We start from the raw sequence: 8,063 nt of genomic DNA on the forward strand, positions 1-8,063 counted from the left end.
ATATATTTGTCTGTTTTTTTTTCTCTGTTTGTTTGCAGGAAGGGGTTTGGGTATGCATTATCCTCCCTTCACACAGACACACTATGTGCATGACATGAGTGGGGCCCTATACCCGGGCCTGAGTAACTTTAGAAGTAGAGGGGATTGTGTAGCAGTGTCACAGTGGATGTACTTCCCAAGTGGTCATTGTGAGAACCCCAGCTAGAGTTTGTTTGCTTCATTGGTACTCCCACCTCTTGTTGTTTACCAACTGTCGTGGGAAATGCCATGAAGTGGGCCATAGCTCTAGTGACCTTGATATTTAGGTATTAGGAAACCATCCTGGTAAGCGCATGTATTTTACCTTAGATCCATTAGGCGTCAAACCTTTGTTAAGGCACAAAGGGAGATATACACTTTTTTTATTATTCCTTGGTTTTTTATTTTTATTTTATTTATTTATTTATTCTCTTTCCTTTTGATTTTTGAATTAGTAATAAAATCATGCATAACATATTATTGCATCCATGTATTTGTCATGTCATCATCATATTTATTTAATTTTAGGTCCAAAATTATAAAGTTGTGATTAAGTTTAAAAAGAAATGGCAAATTAACATGGAATTTGGAGTTGGGGGACAATTAGATTTTGATGCTTTGAAGAAAAAAAATTATCCTTTAGGGTTATAGAAGAGATGAAGAGCATGATATCTAGGGCTAGAAATTAGGATTTTCTTTCTTTTGCATTTGATTTATGAGCTTTTTAGAGGGTGGGTTTGTGTGGACTCTTTTCCATGTCAATTTCTATTACTCACAACTTTATAATTTCTTAATAAAATAAACGATTTGCATTATGTTTTTCCTTCCTTTTCTTTTCTTATCTTTTTTTTTGTTCAATAAAAATAATAGAGTAAAAATAATAATAAAAAAATACGGCAAGGCCAGGACACCCTTACCGGACGCGAGCAAATAGTAAAAACATCGAGGACTGGGAAACCGCACAAGAGACAATAAAAGCATATATCAATCAACTAAAGGACTAAGTAGGTCAAATCTTGGGGGCCTTGAAGTCCTTAAGGGTTTCAAGAGAAGCTTCATCAGTAAAGGGTGAGGAAAGCACTCACGACGCTATTATTTCTTTTCCAACGTACGGATTGCCATCGGGTTACACCACACCTGTTGGAGAATATTCAGAGGCTGAACATGCTTCCTTCTCATTCCCAATCAATACTTCAAGGAATGAAGCAACTACCTTTGCAGAACCACGAGTGACTGTAATACCCAAGCCTTTAAACACAACTGTTGGTGATGACTCTTTGGGCAAGATTACACCACACCCTACTATGCAAGCCATATCCGTTGATGTTGAGGGAACCAAAACTAAATTGGAAATTTTAGAAGAACGAATACGAGCTATTGAGGGAGGTGGAAGCTATGGGTTTGGTGATATTGTTGGTTTAAGCCTAGTTCGTGATGTCACAATACCTCACAAGTTTAAAGTTCCGGAGTTCGAAAAGTACAAGGGTACCACATGCCCTAGAAGCCATCTAACCATGTATTGTCGAAAGATGGCTGCTTATGCTTATGATGACAAATTGCTAATCCACTTCTTCCAAGATAGTTTGGTTGAGGTTGCATTGAGTTGGTATACACACTTGGAAGCATCTCACATTCATTCTTGGATGCATTTGGTAGATGCCTTTTTGAAACAGTACAAGTATAACATGGATATTGCGCCAGATCGGTTGCAATTACAAAACATGGCAAAAAAGGATGCTGAATCATTTAAGGAGTATGCACAACGATGGAGAGAGCTTGCTTCTCAAGTGAAACCTCCTCTTCATGATAAGGAAATGGTGGCAATGTTTGTGAACACGTTGCAACCACCATTCTATGAGCACATGGTGGGGAATGTATCCTCAAATTTCGCTGATATCATCATCATAGGTGAAAGGATAGAAATTGGGCTGAAAATGGAAAAATTGCATATAGCCCGCTTACGGCTACAACTCCTAAAAAGTCCGATTTCAGTCTTGGGAAGAAGATGGAAGTAGAGGTACACGCAACATCAACAATACCTAGGTGGGAAATTCAGACTCCTGCTTACCAAGCACAATTTCCACAGCAGGGATCCTACCAATCACAACACGTCTCAAATAATACTTGGAAAACTAAGACTAACACAAATCCCAACTAGTCTTTAGGGCAAATCACTAGTCCTAGAAGGAATCAAGAAAAGAATTATATTCATTTTACTCCTATTCTTGTGACTTACACAGAGTTATTGCCAGATCTACTCCGTAATGCTTTGGTAACTATCTTTCCGATGAAGCCATTGGAGCCACCATACCCTAAGTATTTTGATGTAAACGCCACATGTGATTATCACGGAGGAGCCATTGGTCACTCTACTGAGAAATGTTTGTCTTTCAAACACAAAGTGTAAGCTTTAATCGACTCAGGGTGGTTAAAAAATTTCAAGAGAATAAATCCAACATTAAAGCCAAACCAACCTCTGGGCATGATAATGCTTCGGTAAATGCTATTGATCTCGAGGGACATAATTTGGTGAAGAATGTAAGCGAAATTAAAAGTCCATGAAGGTTTATTTTTGAGGCACTACTAAAAGTAGGATTGTTGGAAGGTGAATATAACTTAAGGGATGCATGCGGGTTCCATCCAGGTGCTGAACATTCCATCGAGTGCAACAAGTTCAAAAATTTTCTACAAAATTTGATCGATAAGAACTTCGTGCAAGTGTGTTGTGGGTACAAAGAGGACAAGAGGAGGCTGGTAGAAGAAAAGAAGGAGCTAGACCTAGCTCGCATAGAAGTTCGAGAACGAAAGAAAGGGAAGATTTGCATCAGTGACATCAAAGAGAGCTTCCGCAGTGTTAGATGGATTAACGCTTGTCAGATATCACCCATCGAGGATGGAAATGGATTGGAAAGCTTAGACTTTTTGCGATCTTGTCCTCCAGACATATAATTGAATAATTGAGAGATAACGAATTACCCGTGATATTTAATTTGAAGAAAATGTAATTCTTTTAGTTTATCCTTTTGCTTTACCCGGAGGGACTTTACGAGATGACTTACTTTTTTTTATGCTTAGGGTGACAATACAAAACATTTATAATTTGTTTTTGATCGTTTTTGTTTTATTTATTCGTTTTATAAACTTAAATAATGCAAATATGATGATGAATATTTTAATGTCGATATCCTTGATTTTTAGCACTCTATTGATAATGTGGAAGATGATAATGATTATGAAAAGACTTTTTGAAAACAATTTGTTCGAAGATGTTGATATCACTCTTTTTTAATATTTGAATATTTTGTATTTTTTAGTAATCTTATAGAAAAGCGAAGGTATTAAGTACTAAGTTGACGCGAGCGGTCACACGAGCACTTATACATTTTAAAAGTTAAAAGGGTATTTAAATTATTTATTTGTTATTACTTCCTTTAAAAAAAAACTTTCGAAATAAGACATTGATACCCAACAAAATTTGACTATTTCATATCCACAATTTATGAAAATATTAGGAAAATAAATAAATAAAAGATTAGGAAATAACGTTTAGGATTAAACATGTTATTTTAATATGAAAAATTTTTACAACCCTTAACATGAAAAAAAGAAGGGCACAACATATTCATACAATGTCAAAACATGATATCTCTCACTTATTCATGCAACAATGTTTACAACCCAAAGCAATCAACAAAACCTTAATTATAAAACTAATGAACCCCAAAAAGCATGACAGTAATGTTTTTTTTATATCAAAACAAATACTGAAAACATCAAATTCAACCAAGATAAAAAAACACATCTCGAGAAATATTGCATGACACAATAAAAAATTAATTTTGCGAACCTGGACGGGAGATTAGACTTACAATAGTTGCGTTGGAACACTAAGAAGCACGTGGGCATAACGATCGAAGTGAGTGGATTTTTTATGTGGGAGGGTTAAAAGAGAATGCGTGCTTAGGGTGAGAGAGGTCTCCAGAAACTTTTGAGAGAGAAAAATTAATTTCTTCTTCTTTTTCTGATGGGTTTGTATACACAACATTATAAATCTAATGTAATCTCGTAATAAAGGTCTGGTTTAATTACAACGAGCTTTAAAAGGCAAGAACTGGTCTTAAAATTATTACAAAATGAGAATCAAATCATATAAAAAACAGAGCACAAAATCAAACGTGATCAGCAAAATTAATTTTAATTAGTAAAAGAGATATTGTTTTGAATTATATTACTACTTTCTCTATCTGAAAAAAAAAGGTGTCATAAAATCAGAGCACAAAATTAAACGTGATCAGGACAGATTAATTGTAGTTACAAAAAAGATCTTCTTGAGAAAAATATTAATATTTTCCTCATCTGGAAAAGGAGGTGTCATAAAAATCAGAGCACAAAATCATAGTAAATAATTCTAAATATTAGAGCATATTATGTTTCTAATTATTAGACTAACTTCTTAATCTGGAGCAGAAACGACAAAACATAGAATGGGGGTGCGAAAACTAAATTTTGGACTATCATTAGTTGCAAGAAAAACGGTATGGGTGTATAGAGTATTTTGGGCTAAAATAAAAACAAAAGCCTCAAAAGAAAATACATACAAGATTAAAACAAAGTTTTTTTCTTTTTATTTATTTATTTATTATTATTATTATTATTATTATTATTCTGTTATTATTATTATTTAGACAAAGCAAAAAAACCAAAGAGAAAACTTTTTTATTTTTTTATTTTTTTTATATTATTTTTTTTACCTTTTTCTGAAAAAAACAAATTATTATTATTTATTCTATTATTTATTTAGCCGGACGAAATTGGGTGTTGACAGCTGCCCCTCTTTACTTAGATTTTGCTTGATAATATGAGAATTTTACATTTTCATATTCTCAAAGAAATATAAGTAAAGATAAAGACACTAATTTCGTCCGGCTTCAAAAGAAACAAAGGCGAGATATGAAATCAAATGTCACAAACCGACAACCACAATTCCAAAGGATTCAATGACCATTACCACATAGAGGGCCTTGATCCAGAAAGTCATAAACTTTTTGCAAACTAAAACTTTTTGAGAAAGATTAGACCAATCTCGAGGAGAGGGTCTACATCCAACGGATTCGACGACCATTACCACGTAGAGGGCCCGATACCAAAACATATACTTTTTGTCGATATAATTTCTTTTTGAAAAGATTAGACCAATCTCGAGGAGAGGGTCTACATCTAAAGGATTCGATGACCATTACCACGTAGAGGGCCTCGATCCCAAAAACAAATAAACTTTTTGCCAATATAATTTCTTTTTGAGAAAGATTAGACCAATCCCGAGGAGAGGGTCTACATCTAAAGGATTCGAAGATCATTACCACGTAGAGGGCCTTGATCCAAAAACATAAACTTTTTGCAAACTAAAACTTTTTGAGAAAGATTAGACCAATCTCGAGGAGAGGGTCTACATCCAAAGGATTCGACGACCATTACCACGTAGAGGGCCCCGATCCAAAAGCATATACTTTTTACAAATATAATTTCTTTTTGAAAAAGATTAGACCAATCCCGAGGAGATGGTCTATATCTAAAGGAGAACTTGAATATCAATTTAAGCGTAGACAAACACAACGTGAATGCCTTTTTAAAAAAGAAGTAGAGTGACCCCAAGTGAAAACTTGCCCCTGTGGGCCCTTATTTTCCTTTTCGAACTTTTCAAAATATGTTTTAATGATAAAAAAAATGGTATGATGTGATGAGTGCATGAATGCATGGATGCACAAAACTCGTACTTTTCCTTCCTTTCATTTCCTCATTTTTATATTTACATTGTATTTCTTTTGGCCACCACGACACCCTTTAGGAGCTAGTATGCATCTAGCGAATATACCCGTGATGTTTTCTTGACACAAATATACATTTTTACCAAATATTTTTAATTATCAGCTCAGTATGACACTTTTACAACACATTTATGAAAACCCAAATGATATATTTTTTATCAAATAAAGCGAAATACAAAAAACTTGAAAATAAAGTCGATATCCTTATTTTGCATCCTCTATCATTCATAGAATTTTTAACCGCATTGGAGTTTACTGCCAATGATAACTCCTCCCCATCCATCCTTATGAGATTTAGTGCCCCATCGGAGAATGCTTTCGCCACCACATACCCATATACAAACCTTCATATATTGGAGTCCATTTGCCCCTATGGTCCCTTTGTATAGGTAAGATTTTTTTCAAAACTAGATCGCCTTCATGGAACTCTCTGGGATGCACCTTTTTGTCAAATATTTTTTCATCCTTCTTTTGTTTAACTATTTGTGACATACCATGGTTATCCTTTTTCCACAATGAGGTTAAATGGGTCAAATCTGGCTTGAACCCACTAGGCTTCTTCTAATTGAGTTTCCTTTAATACTCGCAAGGATGAGATTTCCACCTCAAAGAGGAGTACTACTTGCTTCCATTCCATATACTAGATAGAAAGGTGTTGCCCAGTTGAAGTATATACTGACGTACGATATCCATGCAATGCAACAGGAAGCATCTCATGCCAATCCTTGTACATGACTACCATCTTTTGCATAATCTTCTTTATATTTTTATTAGCAGCACCAACTGCCCCATTCATCTTTTGACAAAAAGGAGAAGGTTCTCAGTCATCCTCATTATCATCTTCCACATTGTCAATAGAGTGCTAAAAATAAGGGATATTGACATTAAAATATTCATCATCATATTTGCATTATTTAAGTTTATAAAACGAATAAATAAAACAAAAACGATAAAAAACAAATTATAAATGTTTTGTATTGTCACCCTAAGCATAAAAAAAAGTAAGTCATCTCGTAAAGTCCTTCCGGGTAAAGCAAAAGGATAAACTAAAAGAATTACATTTTCTTCAAATTAAACATCACGAGTAATTCGTTATCTCTCAATTATTCAATTATATGTCTGGAGGACAGGACCGCACAAAGTCTAAGCTTTCCAATCCATTTCCATCCTCGATGGGTGATATCTGACAAGCATTAATCCATCTAACACTGCGGAAGCTCTCTTTGATGTCACTGATGCAAATCTTCCCTTTCTTTTGTTTTCGTCCTTCTATGCAAGCTAGGCCTAGCTCATTCTTTTCTTCTACCAGCCTCCTTTTGTCATCTTTGTCCCCACAACATACTTGCACGAAGTTCTTGTCGATCAATTTTTGTAGAAAATTTTTGAACTTTTTGCACGCCTCGATGGAATGTTTAGCACCTGGATGGAACCCGTATGCATCCCTTAAGTTATATTCACCTTCCAATAATCCTACTGTTAGTAGTGTCTCAAAAATAAACCTTCGTGAACTCTTAATTTCGCTCACATTCTTCGCCAACTGGTGTCCCTCGACATCAATAGCATTTATTGAAGCATTATCATGCCCAGAGAGGGGATTGACCTTAATGTTGGGTTTATTCTCTTGAAATTTTAACCACCCTGAGTCGATTAAAGCTTGCACTTTGTGTTTGTAAGACAAACATTTCTCAGTAGAGTGACTAATGGCTCCCCCGTGATAATCACATGTGGCATTTACATCAAAATACTTAGGGTATGGTGGCTCCAAAGGCTTCATCGGGCAGATAGCTACCAAAGCATTACGGAGTAGATCCGACAATAACTCTGTGTAAGTCACAGGAATAGGAGTGAAATGAATATAATTCTTTTCTTGATTCCTTCTAGGACTAGTGATTTGCCCCAAAGACTGGTTGGGATTTGTGTTAGCCTTAGTTTTCCAAGTGTTATTGTGTTGTGATTGATATGATCCCTATTGTAGAGATTGTGCTTGGTAAGCAAGAGTCTGATTTTTCCACTTAGGTATTGTTGATGTTGCGTGCACCTCTACTTCCATCTTCTTCCCAAGACTGAAATCGGACTTTTTAGGAGTTGTAGCCGCAAGCGGACTATATGTAATTTTTCCATTTTTAGACCAATCTCTATCCTTTCACCTATGATGATGATATCAAAAAAATTTGAGGATACATTCCCTACCATGTGTTCATAGAATGGTGGTTGTAACGT

Source organism: Vigna unguiculata, chromosome 8, assembly GCF_004118075.2.
Source record: "Vigna unguiculata cultivar IT97K-499-35 chromosome 8, ASM411807v1, whole genome shotgun sequence".
Lineage (NCBI taxonomy): Eukaryota > Viridiplantae > Streptophyta > Magnoliopsida > Fabales > Fabaceae > Vigna > Vigna unguiculata.